Source organism: Anticarsia gemmatalis, chromosome 11 (assembly GCF_050436995.1).
Source record: "Anticarsia gemmatalis isolate Benzon Research Colony breed Stoneville strain chromosome 11, ilAntGemm2 primary, whole genome shotgun sequence".
Lineage (NCBI taxonomy): Eukaryota > Metazoa > Arthropoda > Insecta > Lepidoptera > Erebidae > Anticarsia > Anticarsia gemmatalis.
The window spans coordinates 11,215,094-11,231,855 of record NC_134755.1 but is presented as its reverse complement, the minus strand read 5'-3'; the positions used below and the strand labels follow the sequence as shown (position 1 = coordinate 11,231,855).

Below are 16,762 nucleotides of genomic sequence, written 5' to 3'. Positions count from 1 at the left end.
AATGTCCACTGTCATCAGTATTTCGTTTATATTTACCGACATCTTTACGGCTTATTGGCAGTCCCCGTTACGTTATTAATAATTATATTTTATATAATAAATGTATCTTTTATATAATATCAAAGATAGTTCCTTCATGATATACTTCTATTATAAGTGATCTTATAACCAAGCGTCCATGTTATACATGTGCCCACAAGGCAACATACGGATCGACATTATGCCCTATACGAAACACCCATCCGTATTAATCAGACCTTTCAGATCTAATTAAATAATTACATTAATTACCCATTTAAATAAACGTCCTATCCAAAAATAAACATATTACGAATTTCGGCGAAAATTAGCTTTAAAATTAATCAAAATTAACAAGTCATTCCGAGTAATCGTGTGTAAACATCGTTTGAAGTTGCCACAGTCAATGTTGTGCGTAGATCGGTGCAGAACATCCGTGGTCTGACGATCAATCGTCGGGCGGGAGATTCTTTGCAACTGCAACGATACAAGTATAGGAGAGCCGCCTGCCGCACGGCATTCGACGTCGCGCCTTCGCCGCCGCAACCCGCTATAACAGGTACTTATTCTAACAACTTGTGTCACACGATTACTAAAGTGAACATTTCATTTTTCAAATATTCAAAAAAAATACAACGTAATTGTTTTAATATTTAGATTTTTTTCTGAAACTAAAAATAATTATTTTTGGTATTTTTTTATATTTTTTTTAAAGATATAATTAGTGTTTCCAATTTTAAAAGAAAAATTAAGTGTTCAGTTTTTATCTAGACAGTGCTTGAAAGTCGTGAATTTAATTCAAATAGTCAGGAAGTCAGCTTGTTTCAAAGTTACACAACAGCTCCGATAAACTTTTCGCCGGGGATTTTAAACGGCAATCCGACAACGCGCGCGTAGTTTGTTAAGCAAAACTTTATCTATGTAAATGGCGTCGTAAATGAATAATGAATTTAAAATCATGATGGACAAACCCACGCCTTCTTATCTTCACGGTAAAATAAACGGGTGAAGGCAAAACTTTAGGAAGATTTGAAATTTCGCATGATTTGAGCTTACGTGTGACTTTCCTATATATGTACAATTAAGTATAATATATTATTCAGTGGTCACGTTCTGGTAAAAATAAAGAGTTTTTAGGAAATATTATTTATTAATGATCGCGTGTTGCTCGAGTACGTTTTGGAAAGTAAACTTATGTGCCCAAGGGAGGCGGGTACCGTCGTACCCGTGCATTCGTTCGTAAGGCGTATTACGCAAGAAGGTAGATACAAAGGGTTTTTATTGCAAGGGTCTGCAAGACAAGGATTTTATTGTCCTAGTTATAGCAGTGTTTATTTGCTATCCATTGTTTCGAGTACGGTAAATATTAAAATTTTGGAAACAGGGGATTATACGGCGGGGTGAGAGAATTTATGACTCTGTGGTATTGTGTAATCTTTTGGAACTTACTCGACGGAAAAGGGGCCAAACGTTTCTTTGTGTTTTTATATTTCTATTTACTTTATTAAGATATTTTTTATGGTATTGTGAGGATAAGGTCTCTTCTAAAAAGCCTAAATGCTGACGCGGTTTTTAAAATCATTTATTACGTATAATAGAAAGACAGATAAAAACTAACTAAAAAAAGTATTGACTAGCATGATGATTTAACTTTTTGGAAATTATTATAATACTTTTAATAACGTATTAATTTATTAAAGCTATCATGTTAAATATTGTTCTTTTTAAATTGAATATAATAGGTTATTAATTATTAACATCAATGACATTTCGAAAATACCGTTTTAACAACAAAGGATTTAATTATATCCAATCAAACGTAAAGATTTCATTGAACAATACAAAACGTACCAATAAATCTCTTTCGTATTTCATCTGAACAACAATCGAAAACAAATTGACAAAATTTATACATTTAACGGGGACTTGTGAAACACAAAAGCCAATCATCAATCAGACTCTGATCACACATTTGATCACACATTTGATCACTCATTTGATCAATGTTGATCGCTACGGATAACAATCGACCCTTCCCAATCAACTTTATTACATCCAAAACCTTATTGCCCCTTTTATTTGTCTCTAACCCTTTCGAATACGGAACTGTGATTTATTATTTTAAAACCTTTCAAGAGAATTTCTTATTTACAAAGAGATTTCCAATTAAATTGAAAAATGTGACGTCATTATCCCTAATTGGTTGTACAAAAGGATTTGTATTTATTGAAATCGTCCGATGTTTAAACGATACAATAGATATTGTTTTTTTGTTTTTGTTTTTTAAAAAGACAACTCTTTTACAAACATACAAACAACGGACACAAAGCACAACCAGACCCGAAACAATTATTTGTGGATCGCACAAATAATTGTCCCGTGTGGGAATCGAACCCACGACCTCCCGTTGCAGTGGTATCGGCATGGCGACCTAAACCACTGCGCCACGGACCTAAACCTTTTGTTTATTGGGGTTTTTAAAAGTTGTCCATATTGCGATTTACACGAGCCGTCTTTAAAAAAGACCAATTAGTAGACTATGTTTGTATGTAGGTCACTGGGCCAATCAATAATATTAAAGAAAATTAAACTAAAATTATTCTAAGCCCGGTTTTCTGATAACGTTAAAAGTTTTTCACAAATGTATTCTTATAATTTTAGTCTTGGTTAATTGTTTTCCGAAAACATAAATTTCCGACTCTAACATAGGAAGAAGGGCTGACGATTAGTATTTAAAAGTACTTACTTGACATTTTTTTTAAATTCGTATATTGGATTTTTCCTTTTAAAAAATCATTCATACTCATTTTGATTGCAAAAAAGTATGATTTAAGCTGAAAGAAGTACTACCGTCTCATTTCCAACCGTGAAAAATCTCTTCTTTCTACAAATTACTACCTTTGTTCTACATTTTCTTTAGTATTCAACTATTCCTCAATGTCGCAGCGGCCAATTTATTTTGCTACTTTGAAATATGTTCACTACTGCGAAAGCAGACTTATGCGGAATCAAAAATGTTTTTTTTTTATCTAGTTTAAGTCTGAAACAATGTTCAAGGCAATCAATTTGGATTTGCACTAAGACTTTAAGCTGTAGTCGTCTTTTTTTTTCCAGTCTAAATGTTTTCACTAGGTGACTTATTGAGCTTCTTGTTTGTAGGTTATGTAAGTAGACTTTCTAAAATAGTTTGTTTTTAAAAGTTTAATAATTTAAATAATCTTGTAATTTTAGTTTATAAATTTTGATTTTCAGCTTGAAAACGTTAATTTATAAATCTAAACATCTATATTTCTATAAAAAAATAATAAAAAAAACAAAATATAACTCTTATTCCCTATATTAAAAAAAAAGTTCATTGAATTTACGGTTCACATAATATACAGCCAACAATAAAAAAATCCTGATATCTGTAAATTAATAATATATTTCACTTTAAAGCGTAAAATAAGGGCTTTAAATTTAAAAGTGTCGCAATTATTTTCAGTTTTCAAACATTATGTAACATGTTGTACGTTTTTCAGCGCGTACGGTCATTATGTAGTACCCTCAGTTGGTTTTAACTGCAGGGATGACAAATTGCTGAAACACTTCGCTTTTATCACCCATCTGTGGAGCCAGGTATCCTTCGTAATTGTGTAATAAATATGATCCAGGCAAGATAGATGAATTTATATAACTTAAATTTATGTAACTCTAATGTTATCGAAAGCTACAGAATTTGTTTCTTTGGTTCTAAAAGTAGGTACTCTTGCTTTTCGATGAGAAGTGAAATCTCTTTAAATTGATTATTTTTTATGTCAAATATTTTTTTTTTGTGGAGACTTAACATACTGTGAAATATATCTCATAGTCTTATATCACGGCTTTTACCAAACAAGCAACACAATATAATCGACGTTCACTCCTTAATAACGGTGACAAATTAATTAAACGAGTTTTAAATTGGCACATAGATACATAGCCATGAAAATATAGGCCTTTAAAAAAATCCAATTAAATACAAAACTGAAAATAATATCTCATTTTTACAGCCCATCATAAAATCAGATACTGTGACAGATGTTCGTTTGCGACTGACACGAAAAGTTATACAAGCTAACAGAATTAAACAGAAAAATATGAACATGTTCTAGTACTTAAAATTATACTAAAAATTTACTTCAAAGTAAAAAATAAAGTGCAGAAATGTACACCACTAACTGTTTTTGAGTTCTGTTCTTGCTTTTTCCAAAAAAGCCTAATTCAATACTAAAAATATTTAAATTCCGGTACATTTTCAGTTTAAAATTTTGTGATAAAATATGAGAGCATGTCAGACCGGCTGGTACACAGATAATCTTTTTATTGGACAGCACATGCCCCGGCTTTTATCGAATAACTTGCAAAATAGGATAAAATGTTCGTACATTTTAGACTTTCAGCTTAGAATATATGCACAGTGAAAGTATTAGGGGCACGATAGCAGTATTTATTTTGTTGCTATTTGTGTTATATTAAAGTGTTTAAACGCTCCTGGTTGTAATAATGCTAAGGTACACAACGGGACTTACACGTGGTAAAAATTTAAATGTTACTATACCGTATTTATTACCCAATGTTTCGAACGACTTATATTAGAATTCGTCGCGGGCAGACTTCATTATTTGAAAAACAAAAGCTATTTTTTCCTAGCATGTTTATAACGCATGACTTTAGCATCGCAAGGAAGTTTTTCTTGTTTCTATCGACTATCAACAAAAAACAAGCTATCGAGATAATTGCTCTACAAAATTGACAAGTGCCTCTAGCGTATTTCGCAGAAACTACATTTTTCAAGCAATTTTAAACGGCAAACGTTCGTTATTCGATAATACCGAGAATAGGAAATTGCGATATCCATGTCCATGGTTTTTCACTTAAAGCAGGGCTTAAAAAGCTGATAATAATACAAATTTATTAGTCTACAGTAAGTTATCAGTAGGTAATATAATTTAATTATAAAGAAGTTAATGGAGTAAAGCCTTAAGTATAAGTGGAGCTACAGCATGAAACGACTATTTTAAAAAGGAGTCCGTTATTTCAGTCGCTGTAAAAATTAGATCACTGTGAAACGTTTTATGTAAGTTTCTGAATAATCTTTAAAAACTTTACACTTCTGGCTTTCTTCAGTTTACTTTTATAGTTTTATGATAGAATATTATCTTACTACTTTATCTTGACGTTGATTAAATCTTGAATTATGTGGGAGTGAAAACTTTTGTGAAAATTATTAGACGGATAGTTTTTACTGGATTGTTTGCTTAATAATAGAATTATAATTTAATTTCAAACTAGCATTTACATCAAACTTTTATTAAGTGCGTTATACATAATAAGAAAATATCTATAATAAATCTCAGTTATTTACTAACGTAATATTTTTGGAAAATTCAAATTTTCTTGACTTCACCACTTTTTCAGTAGGTACTTCTATTTAATAGCTACGTCCAAAACAGCGTCCGCGCGGAAAGGTTTTCCGAAACAAAAAATGGTATGGCTGGTTACTTTACTCTGGGTACCAATTTTATTAAAATTCATTTATTAATTTATTTTTTGAATTATGATATTGAACTCCTTTAATATCTGTAATATTAGTAGGATAGGAAGCAACTGTATATCTCATTACAATATTTAAAACTTACAGAAAGCATTTTCAAATAAACTTCCAGAATTCATTTCATACTGACATAAATATGAATAATATTTTCAAAATCCGCTCGCCATTCAGTTTTCCATTCAATATTCGTAGGATCCCTCGGTTCTTGGATGAATTTTTTTCATCTGCATTTTCAATTTATTCTTCTCCATCATTATGTACGTTTTTACAAACTCTCTGACTCAGTAGGACCGCGTTACGAAGAGTGAAGAAATCACGAATATTTTTATTTAGACATATGTAGTACGAGTAGAGATAGCAATTAGTCATATGTATGTAATTGCTGCATCATAAAAACTATATCTTACATCCAATAATATTCCCAACAGTTATCCAGTTCGGATGATGACATTTTAAAACTACAATTTGTCAAACCTAATAATTAATTTGCGATATAAAGTGTGCGAAAAACTTTATATATGTACATACAGAAAATATAGGTTTTATAAATCACTTTGTTTAGTTAAAACAAAACATAGCTTTTAATCAAATACAGAATTACCGTACTATAATAACACAGTACTGTAGTAACAAAATGACTTAAATAACTAGCTGTATTCGATATTAAATAATACAAATGTTAAATTAATTGATATTTCGATTAGTGAGAACTACAGTAGCGCAACACGCAACAGTAATTCACAGAAACAGATTCATTCCAGTATTCATTTTAAAACTGATTTCATTTCATTTGAAGTTTCCGTGAATGGTTTTCATTCAATTTGTGCGTTTCATTAACGAATGATATCTTTTCATAACTGGTTTATTTCGAATATACTGAATACACATTGGAGTGTTTAATTGTGAACGCTTTGCTTTGTCTCTCACTGTACTCAAAGCTTTTGCATTATTATTATATATTCTTTGATAGTTTTCTTTGAAAACTAGTATTACTGAGAGATACAATGTTCAAGCCCAGGTAACTGAGTTGTAGAGGTTTGATAGGCTGTCGGTTAATCTAAAATACTGGTAAAATACTGGTTAAGCTGCACCTGGTGAGACTGGAAGTCGACTCCAACATAGTTAGAAGAAAGACTAGGTTAATAATGATAGTTTTATCTTTTAATAGTACTATGATAGACATCACTGAAACAGATATTACAATATTATTATTTTAAATAATGGTACACATAACACCAAACTTTGGGCTATTTTTAAATAGATCTACATATGTTTTATTATACACAAGAGAAACAGTGTTTTGCGGTTGCATAATATTGTGTAATAGTTTGAAACACTGAGATACCGTAACTAGTTAATCTTGTAGTTTTTGCATACATACATACATAAACATTACCTCTATATTATAACGTGCAGTATATGACAATAGGCTTGCTAATGATGTGTATTTCATACACCTCTGCCTACATCTTCGAGTACAACAGGCGTGATATTATCTATATATTGTATACTCCACTTTATCTTCAGTCATTTTCAATGTTTAGTTACTCAATAATGAACCTGTTACGTCTGAATAAATAGTCGTTCAGTCGAGCCAAACCGCACTATTTCTTAAAACAGATTCTATCATTCTTCTTTTACTAATGACAGTAAGAAATGTAAGTCTATTTTTCACACAAGCACATGTAACATCAAAATACTCTAGTTTATTTTTTCAAACACTTTTCTGCATCTTTCTTCTCGTAGAATTTAGTAAAATATAGCTCTGTGTGTTTGTATAGTATTTTGTTAAAATTATTCAATGTTTATCTTTCTATTTTTGGGGCTATATTTTATTCTGTTTCGAGGAAATCTTTTGATCTGTCTGTTCTGATTAAAGAGAGTAAAACAGTCATAGATTTTGTATCTATTTCGGATTTCGTGATTCACTTGCGTTTGTAATATGAAAAAATGTGAGTTTTCCTTAAGTATTTCATAGTCATTTTACTACGATTTAATTATACTCTAATTGCTAATCGGTAAACAGTTCCAACTTTTATGATTCTTCCTATTTTGTAAATAAAATCCATAAATTTACCTCTCTTTGTGTTTACCTTTTAATTTCATAGAATAATTCTCACTTATATAAGCTTTTCTTTATAAAATTCCACCAGTCTGTACTACATTTCCATAATGTCCCCCCATTCACAAACATCTGGTTTTTTCCTATTCAGATTCACAAATACCATCTTTTATAATCTCACCATAATCCTATTCAGCAAACATAACCTACCGTAATCGAAAACACCTTAAGTGCCCCATTCATTTCCTCTTAACGGCAAACATTTCACTTCATAAACATTAAAAAGACGGATAATTTATCAGAGTGGGGGAAAACAGGGTAATATATGACCCCAGTTTGATAAATTCGACGTCCTACGAAGGTATAACGGTAAAAATATTAAGTCAACCTTCGGGATGCGGCGAAAGTTGCCGAAAGATACCGAAAAATACCGAAAGATTGCGTAAGATAAGACATTTGTCACGTCTTGCTATAAGTTATGGAGTGTCTAACTCGCGAACTAGTTTAGAAATGGATTGCTAGGCTGTTTTTGCGGTTCGGCTATGACTTGAAGATATTTTATTTGGTGCTAAATTAAGTAGTTTCTCTCCATTTGTCTACGGAACATTTAAAGACGAAGTAATTTTGTAATTGTGTTTGTGTTCCTTTAAATTACTTTTTATGGATAACAGTTTCGAAATGGATTATTTACTGTAAAGTTGGTTGATAAATGATAATATTGCAATCTATGCTTGTAATATGTACGTACATATTTTTTTCTTTGTCTCTTTCGATGATGTCTATATATCTGATTTTCATTCATCATTTTACTCAAACCTCTTACTCACACTTACAGCAAACAACACAAGCGTAAAAAAGACACAATTTCCTCAATCAAAAGTCAGTCATTCAAAACTAAAAGATTCCCCACTTCGTTTTCGCCGCATCGTTTTAAATGTGCTGTCAAACTTTTTTAATGTCTTTTAGAAATAATGACGACTGTCGAAGCGTGGGATTGTTACTAAGTTGGGACGTAAAACCCAAGTGACTTGGAACTTTGGCAATCGTTCAGTACTAATGCACTAGTCTAGTTCATCTCGTGTTAAGTTTAGACTGTTATGTCGTAGTGCGAGTTCTTCGTTCAGTTGGTTTTTTCAAGTGATGTCTACAGTGATTTATTAATAGAGATGTGATAATCGAATATGAGATTCAATGTCAGTGTTACGGTCGAATTGTTGTGAAGCGGCTTGATCGGTTTTTATATTATTTTTCATTTATATTTTGTAGGTCGTAGAAGGTTTTTTTATACTGCTAATCGATTAATAGTGCCCCAGCTGGTATGATTACCCTGAAATATGGGTAATTTACCGTGCTATGTCGTATTTGCAAGTTAGAATTTATCACATAACTTGCATATTATTCGCATGAAAATTCAAGTCATCATTTCATTCATTTTCGTGGAAAAACTAGCTATAATATTTACTCTGCACATTTTTATTTAATGTCATATAATTTTTCACATAAATTACCCTCTCTACAAACCAATATAAACCTTCAATTACTCCCAGCAGATAAATTTATGCGTACATATATATTACTCTAGCAAGTCCAATTCAGTAGCAACTGTCCCATATATTCTACTGAACCACAAAACGACGAACATTCACATACTGGACTTGTCCAGTATCTACTGTTCAATTAATATGCAAATCGGTCGATAGTTTGGCAATATTGTGGCCAAGTGCACTGCAAGTGTCCGTACGGTTATTGTTTGCAAACTCAATTGGAGTTTCAAGAGTGGTGCTTAAGGCTGCACGTTTACTGAAGATGTGTGTAGTAACTAGGGATTGTTTAGTGCATGGAAATATTAACCAGCAGGATTACTTCATAGCCTTACGAAGCACCTTTAATCGTGGTCCACACAGGACAATAATTTGTGTAATGAACACATTCAAGTATCTATTTTACGCCTCTTAAAATCCACATCATTGTTTTAGTTAAAAAAATTGTAGCAACTCGATAGCCGCCTCAATAGTTTCAGAAAATCGAAATCAAGTGACAAAACGTGTCAGAAGACATAAGACTAAGACTTTATTTGCATACAATGCATACGGCCTCGTTACCTCGCACATAACTGGTAAAACCCAGTTCAATCTAGATGTACTAAGGCATAAAACTCTTTACTGTTTGAAAAGGCTTTTGATCTGCACACCTCAATATCGGCACGTGAATATTTAAAGTCGGTTAATAGTTGCAGTCGTTAATCCAAGTCAAAAAGCCTTCGGGATACTTTGACATTTTTGAAGAAAGAAAACGTGAAAAAGAATTTATGTTACTGGTTCTGATACTGTAAATTCTAAGAAAGTAAACTAAAAGTTTGACTTAACATAGCTGGCAGCTTTTAGTACTGTGAATTTATTTGTTTTTTTTATTGTTACAGGTCTTAATTCGTGTTTTGAAGAGATCCAGAACTACCAAGTAAGTGCTTTACATTTTCTATTCATTTTAATCAACATACGCAAAGTGAAAAATGTTATAAAAGTTTACGGGATAATATTTTTTTTGTATATTGAAGCCCGGTTTTTCTATTTTTTTATATCTATCAGATAGAGTATCACACGAAATTATGACAATGATTGACATAATATATTTCCTGGCACTTTATTAAGCGGATAGGTTATCTAACACTTAAGTATAAAATGTGACTCTGTCCCTGGCAATTTTACTGGCTTTAACATTATGAACTACTTATTATGTCAGAACAATTTATAATACACTAGGAAACTATTTTAATTATATGCATTAGTAGTATTTATGAGTTCATGGTGGCACATCAGAATGTGGACTTCCATCTATGACTCATGATGACTCATTTTCATGAATACAAATGCATTTTCGCACTTTACATAAAAATGAAAACAATTTGCTTTTTAAAATAAGTTGAATATTATGTAATATCATTTCCATGTTAAACATGTCTATTTCTAACAAAAACCCCTTTGTAAACGTTAAACGACGTTGTCTAACGAACTATTAAATTATCTTTTAAAATTTTTAGGCAACTTAAAACTTAATATATTAGATTCGTTTTTATGAATAAGAAATCATCTCAATAGTATGTAGTTATTATACGATACATGTATTTAGGTCCCGGTTGTTGTCAATTAAGATAACAGTCGTTAAGCCACGTCAAAGGCCTCCGGGCGGCTTGAACAACTTTGACACTAGGTTGACCACTAACCGTACGATAAGAAGAAGAAGACGATACATGTCAAAGTGACAAAATAACCTGATAGTTGCTTTAACTCTACATTAGGCCAAAGGTTCAGTGTTCACTCTACTTCAAAAATATAACTAAGGTTTTCTCCAAGACTAAATTGGTCCCAAAACTGTCCCAATTATTTAATCTATTCCAACATTGTTTCACTAAACTCGACGGCAGACTTCCAAAAGTCATTGAAAGTCGCGCCGAATAACAAATTCAATCATTTATTCGTGTCAACAGTCTATGTAATAGTTAATTTAACTTGTAAATAGTGTACATAGTTCGTAAACTTACTTGAGACTTGTTTGACCGATGTCAACATGTTAGTTTTAGTCAATTACTAGTGTTTAGAAGTTTGTGGGTATAGAAGGATTATTTGTGATTGATAGTTTTGGTTGTACTGTGCCTCGATTCTCTACTACTATCGACTACCGACAACCGAACTGTCATCGAGAAATTTTGTATGAAAATCTGATCAGCGCCTCTGACGGGTGTCGTAGGAAACATTTTGGCAGTACATTCTAAATGTCAAAATTCGATAGCTAGCCGGTTGTCGGTAGTCGATAGTGGTAGAGAATCGAGGTACTGTTTTATTCATATAACCTCTCGAGCGCCCCAACGTCAAAATTCAAATATACCGTTAAGCGTCCGGGCCAAAAATGGCGCGCGAAATTGAATTGGCGGTTGGCGTTTAAGCGTCGATTCCGTCATATTTTAATACTAACACCCTAGACATACCTTATATATTTGAAATCTACATAAAATTTGCTATAGATTAAAACAATAAACCACAAATAATATTTGATAGTGCTAGCACAATAGTCGGTTTAATCTGAATATTATGTGCTTTAGGCATGTGTTTGAAGAAAGTCTATTAAATATTTTTAGGCAAAAAAAATGATATGACGAAAGGTCTTATCGTGTAGTTAATGAATAATGACATTAAAATCCAACTGTAAAATATACTCAAATCTTTAAAATTTGTTAAAAAAAGTATTTACAATATTGGTCATAAAGGAATATGTCGTTGGGTCAGATGTTGTTTAAGGTGCTCTCTGGCCTATATCAACCACTTATTCAAGTGTGTGCATTAGATCGTCGTCTCATTTCATCAGCTTCAATGTCAAATATGTTTAAAAGGGATAAACATAGTTTTAGCATTTCGTTTTTACGTTTTTTAAATGTAAGATCGTTTTGCCGTACCACGGTGGCGGGGCGCTTGACGGGGGTAGAACATTCAACCGTGACACGGTGGCCGGGCGCTTGAGAGGATAAGTTAATTTTTCAAGAGAATAGGTTTCAAAGAGCTTATGAATTATAGATATTGGCCTAGAGAATTCTACCAGTTCATTATGAGTCAAATTTACAAACGATGGTGACAAGATTCAACCGAAACTATCTAATTTATTTTAAGTACCTACATTTTAATCGTGACTTGTCTAAATAACGTCGAAAGTAATAACAGCGCGGTAGCGTTACAATAAGGAATAGACGATATTTAGTAAATGTTACAAAATACAATTGACCTACTAAAAATCGAAAATAAAACACGGCAAATCTAGATAGATAAGGGTAATGTACTATATCAAAATGTACTAAAACAATCTAGATTTTAAAACCATGTATTAACTACATAAATGAAACTTTGTTTTTAGATATTATCAAAAACGTATTGTACACACCGTTCGCGGCTGGTGAAGGTTTTTAGGAAACGGTGGTAGATTAAAAATACTATTACAATGTTAAATACTTGTTAAAAGTTTATATGAAATTAAATTTTGACTTTGACAGAATTATTAAGAACGTCAGTGACAGATGACGGTGGCCTCTTTGGTATACTTTTTTTTTTAACATATTTTTTCGCTACAATCCAAATAGATCATGCACATCAAGGCTCGCTACTAAGTTTGTCGGACAATATAAAACCACAGCATATTGCATCATTGTGTTGAGTTCAATTCAAAAGCAATTTTCACACCAAATAGTTATTATAGCATTAGCTGGTACAGATGTAACGACAGATTGGCGAATCATTTATTTTCCATTAGTCGTGTACGATTTGTTTTTATTACTTTACTGCTATGTGTAAAAAAAAAGCATACACTGGTAATTTGTTGTTCCAAATGATTATTTGGAATTATTCCCTTTTTGTTAGTAGCTTAAAAAAGTACAGTTGCTGTTATTTTAGTAAAGTTAAAGAATTACAAATAGATCCATTGTTTTTTCTCAAATTTTTATTCACTATCGGTTCGTCCCGGCTTTGCCCGGTTTAAACAGTCATTTTAGTCACAAGTAAGCCTTTATAACTTTTACACAAACACCTTCCTCTTACATCACAATACCTAGGAAGCGACTTTGCTTTATACTAGATAGAATTTCTTCTGTACATTTAGCCACCAAGTTAATTTCGCGCGTTGAAAACGCTTTAGAAGTGCCAGCTGCGAAACACATAATCATAAACATTACATAACATAATAAGTGTTTAAATTCAACTGACAGGGCAAACAATGAGCCGCTAATCTTTTGGCTTTCTGCCAGTATTCTTAGAATTGTTCCAGTATATAATTCACACAGTTTGCATAAAAGGACTTTATTTTGGATGACATTTGCATTCGCTAGTAGGGTCGGAGAAACCGCTGTTGGTACGCAGATTGTGGTAATGTATTTTTAATGTTTAGATCTTGGGCAAATGTGGAGTTTTGTTTACTAATGCAGACTTGTGGAGTGATACAAGATGGGTCTATGATTGTTTAGTTTGAACACCTGTACTTTCGAAACTGTTTGGAAGAATATTTAGAATAGTAAAAAGTGATGGAAGATTTGTTGTTAGAATAGAGATATGACTATTATTGTATAGTTAATGAATTGTTATGGTCCTACAAAAAAAATATATGAATTAAAAAAACTGAATTCTGCAGTATGCTATATTTGGATATATGGGCTATTCATGAATAAGTGCCTAATGCCTTATGAGGCATTAGGCACCAAACATAACACACAGTCCATCAGATTTCATCAGTCCCATAATCGTAATGAAATATTTTTTCTACGTCGTTACTTATTTAAATGAGAATCTCCTGTTGGTTTGTGAAGACGTGCTAATCACATCGCTACAGTTTTAGTAATGTAATTAAAATTTTACAATTTAACTTCAATCAATGAACATCAAAATTCTTAAACAATATTGTGTCAAATAGACAACGAGTATGTCTTGCCCTTTCGACCAGCCTAAATAATATCTCGTTCTAATTAAATTTAGGGAATATTCTGGCACTTTCTATTTCCAAAATGAAACAGGAAAACATTTCTAATCGTGGTTAACGAACTGTTCTGTTCTGTTTGCCTTGAATTGCTGTATTCTGGGTCCCCGATACTGAAATATCAGTGCGCTTGTACTAATTAGTTAGATCAAATACTAAAGTTTCGTACATCTTGTGTTTCTGTACGAAATTCTCATTAGAGTAAGTTGCTAGTGGTTTTAGAGTAATAATTAGGTATTTGAGTTGTAGTCTGGTTAATATAATATTATATGAGGCTTAAACTAATATCTGGGGATGCCTTTTTTGAAATTGATATGTAATCATTCGAGTCCCTTCTTTCGTATTGTTTGATACAATTTGCCAAATGAATTGTTACTAATACATAATTCTCCTTACTATTTGTTTTTAAAGTATCAAAATTATTTATAATTATGAACAGGTACAGTTAACTTATCAGTGACTTTTACTTTTTAACAAACTCCACATATTTCTATAATTGTTTTTTACATTCATTCAAGTGAATAAAACAAAACAAAGTATACTTTAATAATTAAATCAACACCTCAAAATTACGAACTTCAATTTTAACCAAACATTTTCTGAAACACGTACACAAATATTAAACTTCATACCTAAAATACATTCAGGTTTCAAGGCACTTGAAACTTTCACAATACTCGTACGAAATTCGGCCTTATCTTTGGAACTTATTTATAGAATAGATTACAGGTACGTCCTTTATATAATGTATTGAAAGATATTTTGTTACGTGCTATCTCGAAGCGATACGTGGAAAATGTTTTATTTGCGTAAAGGGTTCTGAAAATTGGGAGATGAAATAATAGTGTAAATATGTTGAGTTGTGAATTGATGGATGGAAAATGTATGGAATAAGCGGTGTTGAGTGATTATCATTGTAAAAATATTTTTATGTGTAAACCACTTATTGTTGTCATCGAAGTATTTTTTTTTCTTTTTTTTCTCTGTTTGTTTTCCTGTTGCCCTATCGGGATGGACTAAGCTTGATGTAAAAAATAGATTGATATGCTTATTTTGTTTTATTTGTCATAGGAAAAGCTAGTTACACACGACAATCTAGATCATTTCGTGCGACTCGGGAATTGATTCCGAACACACACGACAGCTCGGACGTTCAAAATGCCTTAGTAAAATTATTTAATTTTACAATCACGAAAACGTTAATATAAACTTAAGTTTTATCAGAATATTGGAATCATTAAAGTTATAATTATATTCTTAAGGCTTCAGTGGCTCTTAGTTCAGTAAAGTCACATCTTAGGACTGACAGGAGACTTTGCCCAAAGCCTGTCCAGATTGTTTGTTTAGACATTTCAGTAATTAGTTTTGATAAATCGCTCTGTAAAATATTGGAGTTTAGGTTATTTTACTTCAAAAAGACGACTATTTATGTGAATTAGTATGTACTGTTTGTAGACATGCCAGCATGCTTGTTAGATTGTTACCTGGAAGACATTTATATAAGAAACTGATGAATAGTACCAATTTGAATGGGTAAGATGATAGGTTGATAAATAAAAAATATATTTCGGGAAGCCCTTAAAAATGTTTGCTAGTATATCTTCTTTATATAAATAAAAATGAATCTCCAAAATATATGTACGCAATAACTTTTGAACAACTAAACTAAATTGGATAATCCTTTTTTTATATGTTTGTAACTGACGGGACAAGGTTTGCATGGGATCGATGGGATCTAAATTTCCACGGGAAAAATCAACGAGATAAAATTGTACTATATCCAGACGAAATCGGTCCAGTCCGCTAGTTTCAAATAAAAGAAACACAAGGACGGTATATTTAACAATTAATTTCCTACACACTAACAATTTGCTACCACTACTCAGTTTAATGTCTCTCAGACAAATCATATTACCAAGATAACATCGCCCAGTTATAGCCACGTCAATCAGTCTCGACCTCGAGGAAGCGTGCCATAGGAAACCTCCTCTCAATCCCTCTTTGTTCTTTAAACCATTGTCTCCGCTCTCGATAGCGTCTCACGTGACAAAGATGATACTATTATAGAATTAGTTTTGTGTAGTTTAAATAGATTGAATTGTGTAATGGTAGTGGTAAAAGTAGGTGAATGGGAATAGGAAACTTTCATTTAGGCATTTGATACGAGTGAATAATTTTTAAATTGATTTGAATACCAGAAGAAATCACGGAAAATATTTTGCACTGAAAAATATTTAATTAACTGTAGCTATATTTTGCCATTTGGTAATTTTAATGATTGGTCGTTGTTATGTTCAGGAATTAACCTCTCGCGGAATGGAATTTCGTTATTTTTCTTGTTCGATTTAAAATAATTCTAGTCTTACATTTGCGACGCAATATTATTTTATATTACAAACTAGACGATAAACAATGCGTGATTTGGTTTAATAGTAAATGTTTCAGCAGTGAATGGGCCAAAATATAGCAACCCTAATTCAAAAAAGCACCCTAAAAGACACAAATACTCAATTCGATTCCACTGAAAATACGATCTCAACTTCAAAAAATACCCGTAGTCCTCGAAAATATACCATAATCCAGAGTTTCCCACGATCCAAGCA

General features: G+C 32.0%; 1 protein-coding gene across 1 annotated transcript in view; it reads left to right on the top strand.

Annotated features, from left to right (window-relative positions):
- Positions 1-464: 464 nt before the first annotated feature.
- The window catches only part of Scp2 (Sarcoplasmic calcium-binding protein 2), a 56,112-nt gene continuing 39,814 nt past the window's right edge, over positions 465-16,762 (top strand). The window contains exons 1-2 of the mRNA XM_076119999.1: positions 465-577; positions 10,075-10,112. The gene's annotated coding sequence lies outside the window, so the exon portion shown is untranslated. The remainder of the gene's footprint in view (positions 578-10,074; positions 10,113-16,762) is intronic.